This window comes from Pinus tabuliformis, chromosome 7 (genome assembly GCF_031772625.1).
Source record: "Pinus tabuliformis cultivar Carrire ecotype Pingquan chromosome 7, CPIR1, whole genome shotgun sequence".
In the NCBI taxonomy this organism is placed as follows: domain Eukaryota; kingdom Viridiplantae; phylum Streptophyta; class Pinopsida; order Pinales; family Pinaceae; genus Pinus; species Pinus tabuliformis.
In genome coordinates, this window is record NC_142293.1 from 1,145,665,596 (window position 1) to 1,145,677,683 (window position 12,088).

The 12,088-nt window shown below is 40.0% G+C and overlaps 1 non-coding gene and 1 pseudogene across 1 annotated transcript; both read right to left on the reverse strand.

Annotated features, from left to right (window-relative positions):
• Positions 1-1,711: 1,711 nt before the first annotated feature.
• LOC149251550 (signal recognition particle RNA) lies at positions 1,712-1,968 on the reverse strand. Its single transcript, XR_016267625.1, has one exon.
• Positions 1,969-10,106: 8,138 nt separating this feature from the next.
• Positions 10,107-11,874, reverse strand: LOC149251551 (calcium-transporting ATPase, endoplasmic reticulum-type pseudogene; annotated as a pseudogene).
• Between the last annotated feature and the right edge of the window lie 214 nt (positions 11,875-12,088).

Below are 12,088 nucleotides of genomic sequence, written 5' to 3' on the forward strand. Positions count from 1 at the left end.
CAAAGGAGCCTGATGATGGATAGCTTTGCGCAGATCCTTCAACAGCTACCCAGAGGCGATGCATCAGCTTCCAACAACTACTCTGGAAATGTCACACCCTTTAAGGTACAAGTTAATTTTGAAATCCCCATCTTCGAGGGTCAGATAGACACAGATACCGTAGATAAATGGTTAAATATGCTAGAAGGGTATTTTTCTGTTCATGAATTTTCGAGTCGGGAAAAGATTGTTTTCGCTCTTCTCAAAGCAACCCCCCACGTCAAGGACTGGTGGGAAACCTACTGCGAGCAGCAGGATGAAAGCACGGGCTCACTATTTTCACCTGCGCCCACTTGAAATTCATTCCGAGATGCCATCAAGGAGTAGTACTACATTGTCAAAAGCTATGAGGAAAAATACATAAAGTGGACCATGCTGCAGCAAGGAAGGGACCAAGGTGTGCTTGAGTTCACAAACATTTTTCATAACCTTCGCACACAGTTAAGTATCAAGGATTTTGAGCTGCATTTGGTACTCAAATACCGCGGCTGCCTACACAGGTACATCCAAGAAGAGATGGAGTTCCTAAACATCTCCTTGCTCGACAAAGCATACCAATACACTGTCAAAATCGAGCAGAAGTTCAAATAGAAGAAGCGAGACTTTGGATCTACAAATCCAAAGACCAAAAGACAAAGCCAAGGCGGGGTGACCCAAGACAACCTGTCGAAGCCACAAGAAAAGAACAACACCACGAAGTCGAAGAAGGACACAAGAAAGTGGTGTGAGTTCCATAAGAGCCCCACTCACAGCGCAAGTGAGTGTTAGACCAAGCAATCATTGATCGCCGAGTTGAAGGCTTCAGAATCAGATGCATGTTCTGACCCTGAGTCAGAACCCAACAAGGGGAATGGCAAAGGGAAGCAGATCATTGATGCGGAGGCCAGCGCCACTGTTGCCACCGCCAATATCCAAAAGAATGAACCCGAAGATCTAGAGGAGGGGGAGTGTCTTTTCCACTCACAGATGTGGGTGAAGGGTTCGCCACTGCAATTCATTGTTGACAGTGGGAACCAAAAGAAACTCATTTCAGCAGAGGTCATGAAGCGGTTGGCCCTACCGACTACACCACACCTGTAGCCGTACAGTATCGGGTGGCTTCACCAAGGACGAGATCTCCGAGTTCGCCAGCAATGTCACCTTCCTTACATCATCAAACCCTTCACAGACGAGGTATTTTGTGATGTTACACCTTTGGATGTTTGTGATGTACTATTAGGCCAGCCATATTTGTAACTCATTTTGAGTGATTCTACATTTAGCAACAATGCAAAGTTGCAAAGCAAGGTTACTTTTGTCTTAATGAGGAATTGAAGTGATGTTACAAGTTTTGTTTTGGGTCTTAATCAAGAATTAAGCAATTTGTAACTCATTTTGAGTGATTCTACATTTAGCAACGATGCAAAGTAAGGTTACTTTTGTCTTAATGAGGAATTAAGTGATGTTACAACTTTTATTGGTCTTAATCAAGAATTGAAGTGATGTTACATTTTTCCCGGTGAAGGATTTTGAGTGATTCCACATATAGCAACGATGCAAAGTAACGTTATTTTGGCCTTAATCAGGAATTTAAGTGACGCATTTAGTGACTACGCAGAGTTATTGGTATTTTTTTGGAAATAGTTCCAAAAGTCTGGGTAACGGGAAGGTAACTGAAGAGGTGAAAAAATTTAACGGGCGCGTTATCCTTCCACTGCACAGAGCGGGAGGTTATCGTTGCTCTGTTAAACCAGCCTCACGCGTTCCCCTCCTCTCTAGGGTGCATGGCACTTCCAGGGAGTTAAGTCCCACCTTGCCCTTCGACAAGGGGCAATGCACCAACTCCCTACTTGGAGCAGGGCGCACCCGGTTGGTCACTGAATGTTGTTGCTACATACTATCAATAATGTTAAACTATTGTACGTGGCACGTGTGGGATATGACAATCATACTGGTAATCGTTTCATCTTATTCCATTATCTTCACCTACGCTATTTTTCTTCTCTTTGTCTTTGCTCGCTATTTTCCGTAGAGAGAGAAGAGCAGTTCTGTTTCTATACTGCATCAAGAAATTGCCCAATCGCACACGGCTTTCCTGAATAAATTCATCAAATTCCACACTATATGTTAAAGACAGTAACCTCATTGAAATCATCGGCGGAAGGACTGGAAATGGAACAAGGCTAGTGCCTTAAAAATTGCAAATCTGTACATAACAATGCGTGGCTCTGTCATAAGCTTGATTTGGGTGGTTGGTTGAAACACAATTTGATGCCTCAATACTGAGTTAATGACTTGGCTATTCCAACTACGTAGCATCTATAAGCCTTTGGTTGAGCCCCAGAGAGGCCAGTTTAGCATGGTTCCTAATTCTTGAAAATTGGGTGTTGGTAACAGAGTGATTCTCCTTGGAATCACCCAGCCTAATTGTCTGTTTCATGGTAAAACCTAAAACCTCAAATACCTCTTCTGGCATTGTGCCTATGCCAAGTCCTCCTCTGTGTGGGTCGCTAGATTCTGTGGCCAACAGCTCCATGCTTCTAGATCCTTGAATGCTGTTATCCTGACAGATGATTCTTAGAACGCTTGATATGTACATTACTTGTTTATATTAATAATCAAAGGAAGCATCTTATTCTTGGTGTTGAAGTTAAAATAGGGAGTAGAACCCGTATCAACTTGTTGGGAAGATTCAGGGTAGAGCACTTCCATTTTTCTTCAAATAGTTGGTCATGGAGGAGGCAGTATCAAGAATGAGAAGGACCTCTAATGGCAACAAAAATGTAACATTAGGCACCACCCAAGCACATTAATATATTAATAAGGGCTGAAACTTTTTTTTATCTAAGTACTACTATTTTATCCTTTTATAAAGAATAACATAAAGGACTACTTGCTATTATAGCCAAGCTCATTATATGCACCGCATATTCTCCAAGAGGACAACTACATTTTTGTTTTTCTTTGATACAGTCAACCTAAATCAGCACTGTATATTTTTTTGTAAAGGCAATATTTGCTCCAGAAAGTTAGGTGTATAAACATTGGGAAACATTCAATGATGCAGGATATCATTCAAAGCGTATATCATTCAATATTATATCTAGTTCTTTCGTTCTAGTGTGTCATGTTGAATGGGACTCAGAACACATTTGAAACCCATGTCAGATACCAAATGAACAAATAAGTATTTCCTCACACATGCTAATGAAATTCTCTTTTTACCACACACAAGGAAGCATTTAAAAAAAAAAAAAAAAAAAACTTTGAGCTCCCTCCCCTTGTGGTGGTTTTTTTACAATTATAATATTTTTATAGGCTGAGAAATGGCCCTGAAATAAGGCTTACCATTTAGAAACTTATTTTGAGTTGCCAAAAACATGACGAGGGTGTCACAATTGGAGTGCCAAAATTGGGGCATTGAAATGGCATTTTGTTTGGAAACCCAATTGTAGTTGTTGGCAATATAAACATGGCTCCCTGTAATGTTTCTTGCAACATAGTTGTCATTCACAACTTCCTTAAGGCTACCTCAAGGGGAGGGTGTCACACTCTATAATATTTCATTATGCTTTAATGAATCCTTGCTTCCTTTAACATATAGTCATTCTTTGTGATTTTTTGGTTTTTCTCCTTAAATTTACCATCTTGATGCGAGTTTCATGGGATGAGAGTTATCTAGGGTTGGATATAATGTAAGGTTTTCAATATGTTTTTCTTTCCTTATATTAACTTAAGTCTTTTTCTATTGATTTCCAACCTTGCTTGCCTTGTTAGGATGTTATTTTTGACATAAAGTTTTAGGGGAACTTGATATGGCAAACCCTTCAACTAAAAATGCTTTTGTAGTTTTGGAGGGCTTTGAGGGTTGCAATGATGGTACCTCCCAAGGCTTCTTGAAAACACCTCGTTGCCTCAAAGCAATAATTCGTTGACTCTCAGGTTGGTTGAAACCTTGCAGCCTCAAGAAAATAACCTTCACGTGCCTCATGATTATCTCACTACCATAGATGATACCTTAGAAATACTTCACTGCTACATATGATGCCTTAGAAATACCTCACTGCTACATATGATGCCTTAGAAATACCTCACTACCACACATGACGCTTTAGGAATATCTCACTACCACAGATAACGCCTTAGAGGTGGTCTGCTGCCACAAATAATGCCTTAGAGACAATTTGTTGTCATCGAACATTGCCCTAGAAATCATTGCTACCACAAAATGTGTAATTGTTGCCTCAGAAACCATCGCTACCACAAAATGTTGCCTTAGAAACCCTCGTTGCCACTGATTGCTTCCTCATAAACCCTTGCTTCCACAGAATGGATAAATGTTACCAAAGATAATGCCTCAGAAAGGTGTTCCTCCACTCAGAACTTTTCCTTTTAGTCAGAAAGGAAAGAGATTGGCTAGGGTGGAATCTTTCACTGCCAAAATTAATCAGAAAGAAGGGGTCTTAAAACCCTTTATGAGCCTCAGCCCAAAAATTAGAAAAAAAATAATCCATGATGCTCACAATGAATCTCCTCTCTCCTTTTTATAGATTCCCTTTTGGGCTTTTCCTCCTAATTTTAATTTTGAGTGGCTAACAAGTTTCCCTTCATTTGCCCCAAATTTGACTTCTATAGCAATTTTTCCTCCATTTTCCCCAAATTATCTAATGTTACATAAGTAACATCAAATAATAGGTCCCCCCCCTTTACAAATGACTATAGCCTATGAGGTTAAATAGGCTACTACGTCGTCCCTTGGGAAATTTAAATAGAATAGGACACTATAGTCCCCTCTCCCCAACATTGCTTTCCCTCATGCAATTGCAAATTCAGGTGCTGCAAGATCTATTCTCCTTCCCATGTGGCATCCTCTTCAAGCAAGTCCTTCCACCTAATGAGATATTCTGAGATCATTGTTCCCCTCACTCTCCTCTCTTGGACAACCATGATAGCTTTTGGAATTAATCCTAACTGCCCCTCCTCATCCAAAGCGAGTAGCCTAGCTGAAGTAGTAACATGTTGATTGATTTCTTTCTTAAGGCATGATGCATGGAAGACATTGTGGATTTTTCTTCCCTTCGACAATTCCAACTCATATGCTAGTTCACCAATTTGTTTGATTATTTTGTAAGGTCCATAAAATATCGGTTTTAGTTTCTCTGCACCACTTTCCTGATGAAGACTATGTATATGGTCGAAATCTTAGGAAAACTAAGTCTCTGCCTCAAAGCTATGATCTACTCTATGCCTACCCGCACACATCTTTGCTAGTTTTTGGCGGTCTGTAAATTCTCCTTAAGGACTCTAAGGATTCCCTAGCTCTCATGTGTCCAACCTTTGGCCTTTGGAGCCTTGTTATCCCCAAATAACAGATTGTCAAATGATGCAGCATTGTACCCATATGGTGCCCTGAATGGGGTCATCCCAATTAATAGATGATAGGTGGTGTTGTAGTAGTGCCCCCCGAGATGTAAGCATTTTCTCCATGCCTTCTACTATTATGCCGCATAGTTGTGGAGATACCCCTCAATTCATCTATTCACAATCTCTATCTGGTCATTTGTTTGAGGGTGATAGCTAGTACTAGGGGTCAATTTTATGCCCACCAATCTTAATAGCTCCTGCCAAAGTATACTAATAAACCTGTCATCTCAATCACTATGTATATTTTTAGGCAACCCATGGAGTCTAAGCCTAAGTTACTGGAAACGCCTGAAGAATTTGGCTAAAACGTGGATCCCTGATTCCGAAACAAAAACGGTTACGATCCTTGTCTGAAACACTGTGAAAATGTTTCTTGTGTCGTTTCAAAAATTTGGAAACTTTGGATTTGGAATTGGATACGTTTCCAAGGGTTTTAAATTTTTTTGGTTCTGTTTCTGTAAATCGAAAATGGATCCACGAAAATCGTGATCAAAATCCACCCATAAAATGTTAAAAATTGTGAAAAATTGTAAAGCCATAAATAAATAATAAAAATGAAGAAATAAGATTCGCAAACAAACTCACTATAAACGCAGTCTCATAACGTCTCTTCTAAATCTTTAGAAACAACAACATTCCATATATTTATCAAGGATTCTTATTACTCAAAAAAAGATAGATGTTCAAAAATACAAACAAAAGGGTTTGATGAATGTCTTCGTAAAGAGATTTATTTGAGTGATTAATTTTTAGTTTGGTTAAGGTTTTGCTAATTGTCATTGATTTTTCTCTTGATTTCATAAATCCCTCCAATATAACAAATCTTCTCTAGCCAATCTTTTGCCTGCATATAGTCAAGAGACCAAGCTAACGTTGAGAAAATTGAAATGTTCAAATAGGTCTTGACGGAATATCCCAATGATCCCATGGGCCTTTTAATTGCCATTCAAGGAAGATATATGCCATCTGCCATTCATGACATGTTCTTTGAAGGAGTTGGACCTGAAAGCACAAAGGCTATAGCATTTCTGATTACATTACTAATGATGATGATGATATGTTGAATGTTATAATAATTACTAATGATGATGATAATGTATTTTAGATATAGAATCTAGATTCTAAAAGATGAATGATAATATGAAATTCTTATCTATCTATATATATATATATATATAGATTGTTTCCTTGTCGTATCGTATCCATATTTTTTGAAAATTTGTCATATCTGTTTCAAGCATTGTATTCGTATCCATTTCAATGCAACTTAGGTCTAAACACCTCCCTAAAGAACAATTTTGCCACTTGTGTTGCCTTATAATCTACTAAGATCACAAGGAAATGTGTGAACTTGCTCATCCTCTCAACTATAGATGTTATCCTTGCCTTGTGCCTTAGGTAGACCTGCGATGAAATCCATTGATATGCTCTCCCACTTCTGCACTGGAATTGGCATGGGATGTAGCAATCCTATAGGAGTATGTTTGGGATTGTTCTATTGATAAGTCATACACTCCCTTACGTGCCTCAACACATCATCCTCGAGACCTTTCCAAGAAAACCTTTCTTTGATCTCCTTGTAAGTTTTGAAGAACCCTTGGTGTCCTGCTAGTGGTGTGTCATGTGCGGCCTTCAAGATCTTCTCCTTGAGTGTGGATTTAGGGACCAAGTATAACCTTTATTTATAGAAAATGGTCTCATATACTACTTTGTACCTTTCATCCTAGATGAAATCGTCCATTAACTCGCAAACAAACTTGTTTTTTAGAGTTTTTTTGGTGGGCTTTCCAATCTTCGATGTTTTCCATGAGTGAACACGTGGTTGGTTTCTTGGAAAGCGCATTAGCCAAAAAAAGTCACAAGTCTGATGTTGTTGGCTGCTATTTAACGACTTCTGACTCGTAATCAAACATTTATTGTGCAGGCTACATCTCCATGCTTGTATATGGCCTCCATTATCTTAGTCGATATAGTTTGACGACCATCATTGGGCATACCTCTCAACACTACCTCGCTGCCATTTGAGGCCATGAATTCTGGTGGGCTCCAGTATTGTAGCAATAATGCTACAACTCCTGGAACTCCCTTCTTTAATTTTATCAACCCGGTAGTTCGTAACAAACTTCGAAGCAACGGTGTTGTATGCACAAGTACTAGCTCTTGCCGCAGCTGTTACTTGGTCAGCTGGCACAAGTCCGCTAGGAGCTTAAGCCAACTTCTATGAGCTCTTAGAAGAAGCTTTTTAATTGATGGATGAAAGCTAACTCGAAAGAAGCTAATCTAATTGCAAAAAGAAACTGAAAGCCAAAAAGAAATGCAAACCCTAGCAAACCCTAATTCTACCAGCTAGTCCTACTGACGCAAAGGAGAGCATGCAAACTACTGAAAGAGATGCCATTACTTCTATGAAGGTAAAATACATGTGTCTAGACTACCTCTATCTGAAGAAAACATCTTTTTGTATTTTTGATTAAGTTGTTGGAATTATCATGCATGTGCTTTTAACTATTTTTGACTATGCAGAGGTGGATCAAGGAGGAGAAATGATTGGAAGAGGTTGGGAAGGTTCAGAGAGGGTCTAAGGAGTCCCCAACACCCTTCCAGAGAGCCTCACAAAGTTTGGCTGCCAAGAAACCGTTTTTATGAGCTTCTACAGGAAGTTTGCAGGGGTTCTACAAGATGTTCTATAATTCTTCTACAGGATGTTTCGAAATGGGATTTTGGAGCATGGATGGAGGGAAAAAGATGGAGGAATGAGTATGGAGGTGAAATAGGGGTGTGAAGAGGTCTAGGGCTTGGTGGATGAGGCTAAGGAGCGATTGGATTTGTTCAAGGATGGAGGAAGCGATGATGCACAAGGATGTAGGAATTAGGGCAAGGTGGGGAAAGTATGGCAAATGAAGGGTACGAATCATGGACTAAGGGTTGGAGCAGATTATCTGATGGATTATGGGTAGATAGAGAAGGATAACAAGAGCTCTGCAAGTTATTTTTCGAGTTTAACAAATGAAGACTTGTAAAATCAAGAACCTAATTACCTTGACCTAATCTGACCTAGATAATAGCAAAAGAAATGGCACAGAAGTTTATTTGCACAAAATCAGATGAACTAACTATGCAACTAAGCAATCATAACCCTAAGCATTCAGTCAAAACTGATATCAAGTTTGACAACTAAGAATCCAACACTAATACTTGCATGGTGAAGCAAAACAACGTTTTTGTGGGCAGCAAGGTCACCTTTGTCCCAACTCACGATCCCACTGAGGGAGAGGTAAGATCAGAGGTGCTTGAGCCCCTTTTTCCAAGGATCCTTTATGTTATTAATCTATCCAAATCAATCTGAACATGAAAATCTACTTTAATCATCAAAAGCAACCTAAATAACACAACAAGTTTTAAATCTAAATAGCAGATTTTACTCTAAGAATGCAGCAAAGACACATGAAAGTAAACAAAGGAGGTACTGGGCGCTTGAGATGGGCCCAACCCCAAGAGCTACAGCCTCCTAAGAGAGATTTAGAGCTGGTGCAAAGCTGGATTCATCTTTATTGAGCAAGAAAAGAAGAGTTACATCAAAACTGTCCACAAGGAGAACTTGAAAATGAGCTGACAGCAAAACTAATCTATTGCCTAAAAATCGAACTACAAAATGACTACAACAAGACTATGAAATGACTAACTACCAGCTAACCAAAATGAGGCCCTAAGCCTTCTTATTTATACAAATTGAGGACCCCAACAGTCCTCCTAAACTTTAGGGACTCGGCTGCCCAAGACTTGTAGTTAACAGCAGTCCTACTTGACTTGCTTGGCTGCCCTTGTGTTGATTGATTTGGTGGCCCTTGAACTCCGAGCTGATGGTGGAGAATTCGAGGTAAGGGCCCATAAATGAAGGGAACACCTTCCTAAAAATACTCTCCACGAATTTGGCTGCCAAGTGCTCATTTCAACCATTGACTTTGTCTCCAAATTGACCAAAAAGGCTACACAAAGCACACATTAGACTTGTTGGCATAATGACTAACCCAATTCACTCTATTAGCATAAATATAATCAAAAACATGCAATAAACTAATGAGAATGGTGGATTAAGTCGAATTAGGAGGTTGAATGAGCCCAAATAATTATCCATTTTTGGGGCTCATCATCACCCCCCTACTGAAAGTGTTGCTCATCCTCTGAGCAACCAATATATCTCCTCATCTTTGATGGCCCTGGTGGCCTCCCTGTCATGCCAAGCTTCTAAAGTGATGCCCTCTTCTTAGTCATGAAACCATGCTTTTCTCTTTGCTTCTTCCCACTGCCTGTGCTTCTTTTCCTAGAGAATTCTCAACTTTGGTATGATTGTGAAAGTATATTTAATATGATGGTGGCAATGTTGGTGAAAGGAGATGAAACCAGTGGAGGATGGAAGAAAAGAGTGGTTGCATGCCTCCTCAACAAACTTCAAGCTTCAAATCCCTCTCCATAATTGATTCTGGCCTGCCCAAAGGCTTCTACAGGATGTTTCTGGTAAAAATACAGAACTTCCTGTAGAAAGTCCTATAGCTTCCTGTAGAAGGTTGAACCATGACCAGATTGTGTCTGAACCTTGAAAAAATGAGTGTTCATGGAGGGGATGGATGTGCTTAGGGTGGCTAGCACAGGTGCTGCCTCCCTAGCTAAAATCTCGGCCAATTTCTCCTTCTGCTACCTTCTCCCCAAACTTCCTTTTATGCCAATCCCAAACAACGCAAAGCCTTTGAACTCATTTGATGAAACTTCCTCAAGAGTAATTCCCTTGATGCATCATCTAATTCAACAACTGATCCATCTGCAAGTTGTTGAAAAGCACTCCTTTCAAGCAAATTTTCCATGGCGCCCTTCACTAGCAGACGATTTTGTCCCATTGGTTCCGTGACAATAACACCCATGGATTTTCGATCACAATCAAACTCCAATAAAGCCTGCCTCTTTGATCTTTGTATCCACCAATCACAATTGCCCAATTTCATTGTGCCACTATTGAGAATGGCACTTGTATCACCTGCCATTGGGTCTAGAACTCCCATTTTTTCAACCAATACCTTCAAGGCTGCCTCAGTGGGAATACCAGTAGCATGGAACTGGTGACCTTGACAAGATATCCCTGCATCATTGCAAACTGCAGCAACTTCTGCCAGAGTTTCTAAATTTTCCCCCATATTATGTGCAAGCCAATCCAATATTTTTCCATCCTCAGGATTATATGTTGTTCCTTCAACAGTAAACTCTCTAAGTGAACCAGCACTGTGCCCTATGGCTATAAACTCACTGACAGACATCTGATTGGTTGTAAGAGTACCTGTCTTATCAGAGCAAATCACTGTGGTGCAACCCAAAGTCTCCACACTCGGTAACTTACACACAATAGCATTCTTTTGTGCCCTCTTACAAGTGCCAAGAGCCAAACATGTAGTAATCACAGCAGGCAATCCATCTGGTATAGCAGCAACTTCCAGAGCAACAGCAATCTTAAAGTAGTACGTACATTTCTCAAAGGAAAACCTGATATTTTTTTGGCCACCCATCTATGACTTCCCATGAAAGAAAATATTTGTAGTTCATGATCCAGACAAGAATACAAATGGCACCAATCACTGTTGTCAGTCTTTCACCAAATTCATCTAACTTTCTTTTCAAAGGGGTATCATGACATTCCATTGAAGCTTCCTGAATTTGTGCCTGAATTTTACCTATTTCTGTAAGCATGCCAGTGCTCACAACAATGCATGTGCAGCAGCCATTGGTAACTGTAATTCCTGCAAACACCATGCATTCTTTTGACTGCAACTCACAGTCACACAAGGTGGCTGGATATGTTCTTTTGACCACAGGCATGCTCTCTCTGGTCAGGGAGCTCTGCTCCATCCTAAAGGTGGATGTCTTGAGGGACACAATTCTCATGTCTGCAGGAACCTTGTCTCCCACCTTCAGTTCCACTATATCTCCTGGGACAAGTTCTCTAGAGGGAAGATCTACAACATAATGTCCATCTCTCAAGACCTTTGCATGATCAGATTGCATTTCTTTGAGAGCTTCCAAAGCCTTCTCAGAATTATTCTCCTGCCATACTCCAACAATGGCATTGAGGATGAGAATCAGGAGAATGACTAGGGGCTCTACATAGGTTGTTATGCCCTCCTCAGAAGACACATTATCACGAAAGTAGGCGAGAAGAAATGAAATGCCAGCTGCCAGCAGAAGTATTTTAACAACTGTATCATCAAATTGCTCCACTGTCAGCTTCCACAAAGGTGTACCATTTTTCTTCTGGAGCTCATTCCATCCATATGTTTGACAGCGTTTTTCCACTTCATGAGAATTTAAACCATTCTCTAAGCTCACATCATATTCTTCTAAGCATTCTTCAACAGTTTTAGACCAAGCAGGGAATATCTTGTCCTCCATGGACTATGAAATAGATGATCAGATTCTGAATTCAAACAGATTGCTCCACCATTAACAGATCTATAATGCGTTTGAAAAACTCCAAAATCAATACTTTCAAGAACCCTGGTAACCTTGGACACGAGCTTTAACTACTTTTCTCATTTCAAGCTTGAATTTTGACAAAAATCTCGGGTTTTCCTTCTGCAGAGCTGTTTTCTGCGTTTCCTGTAGA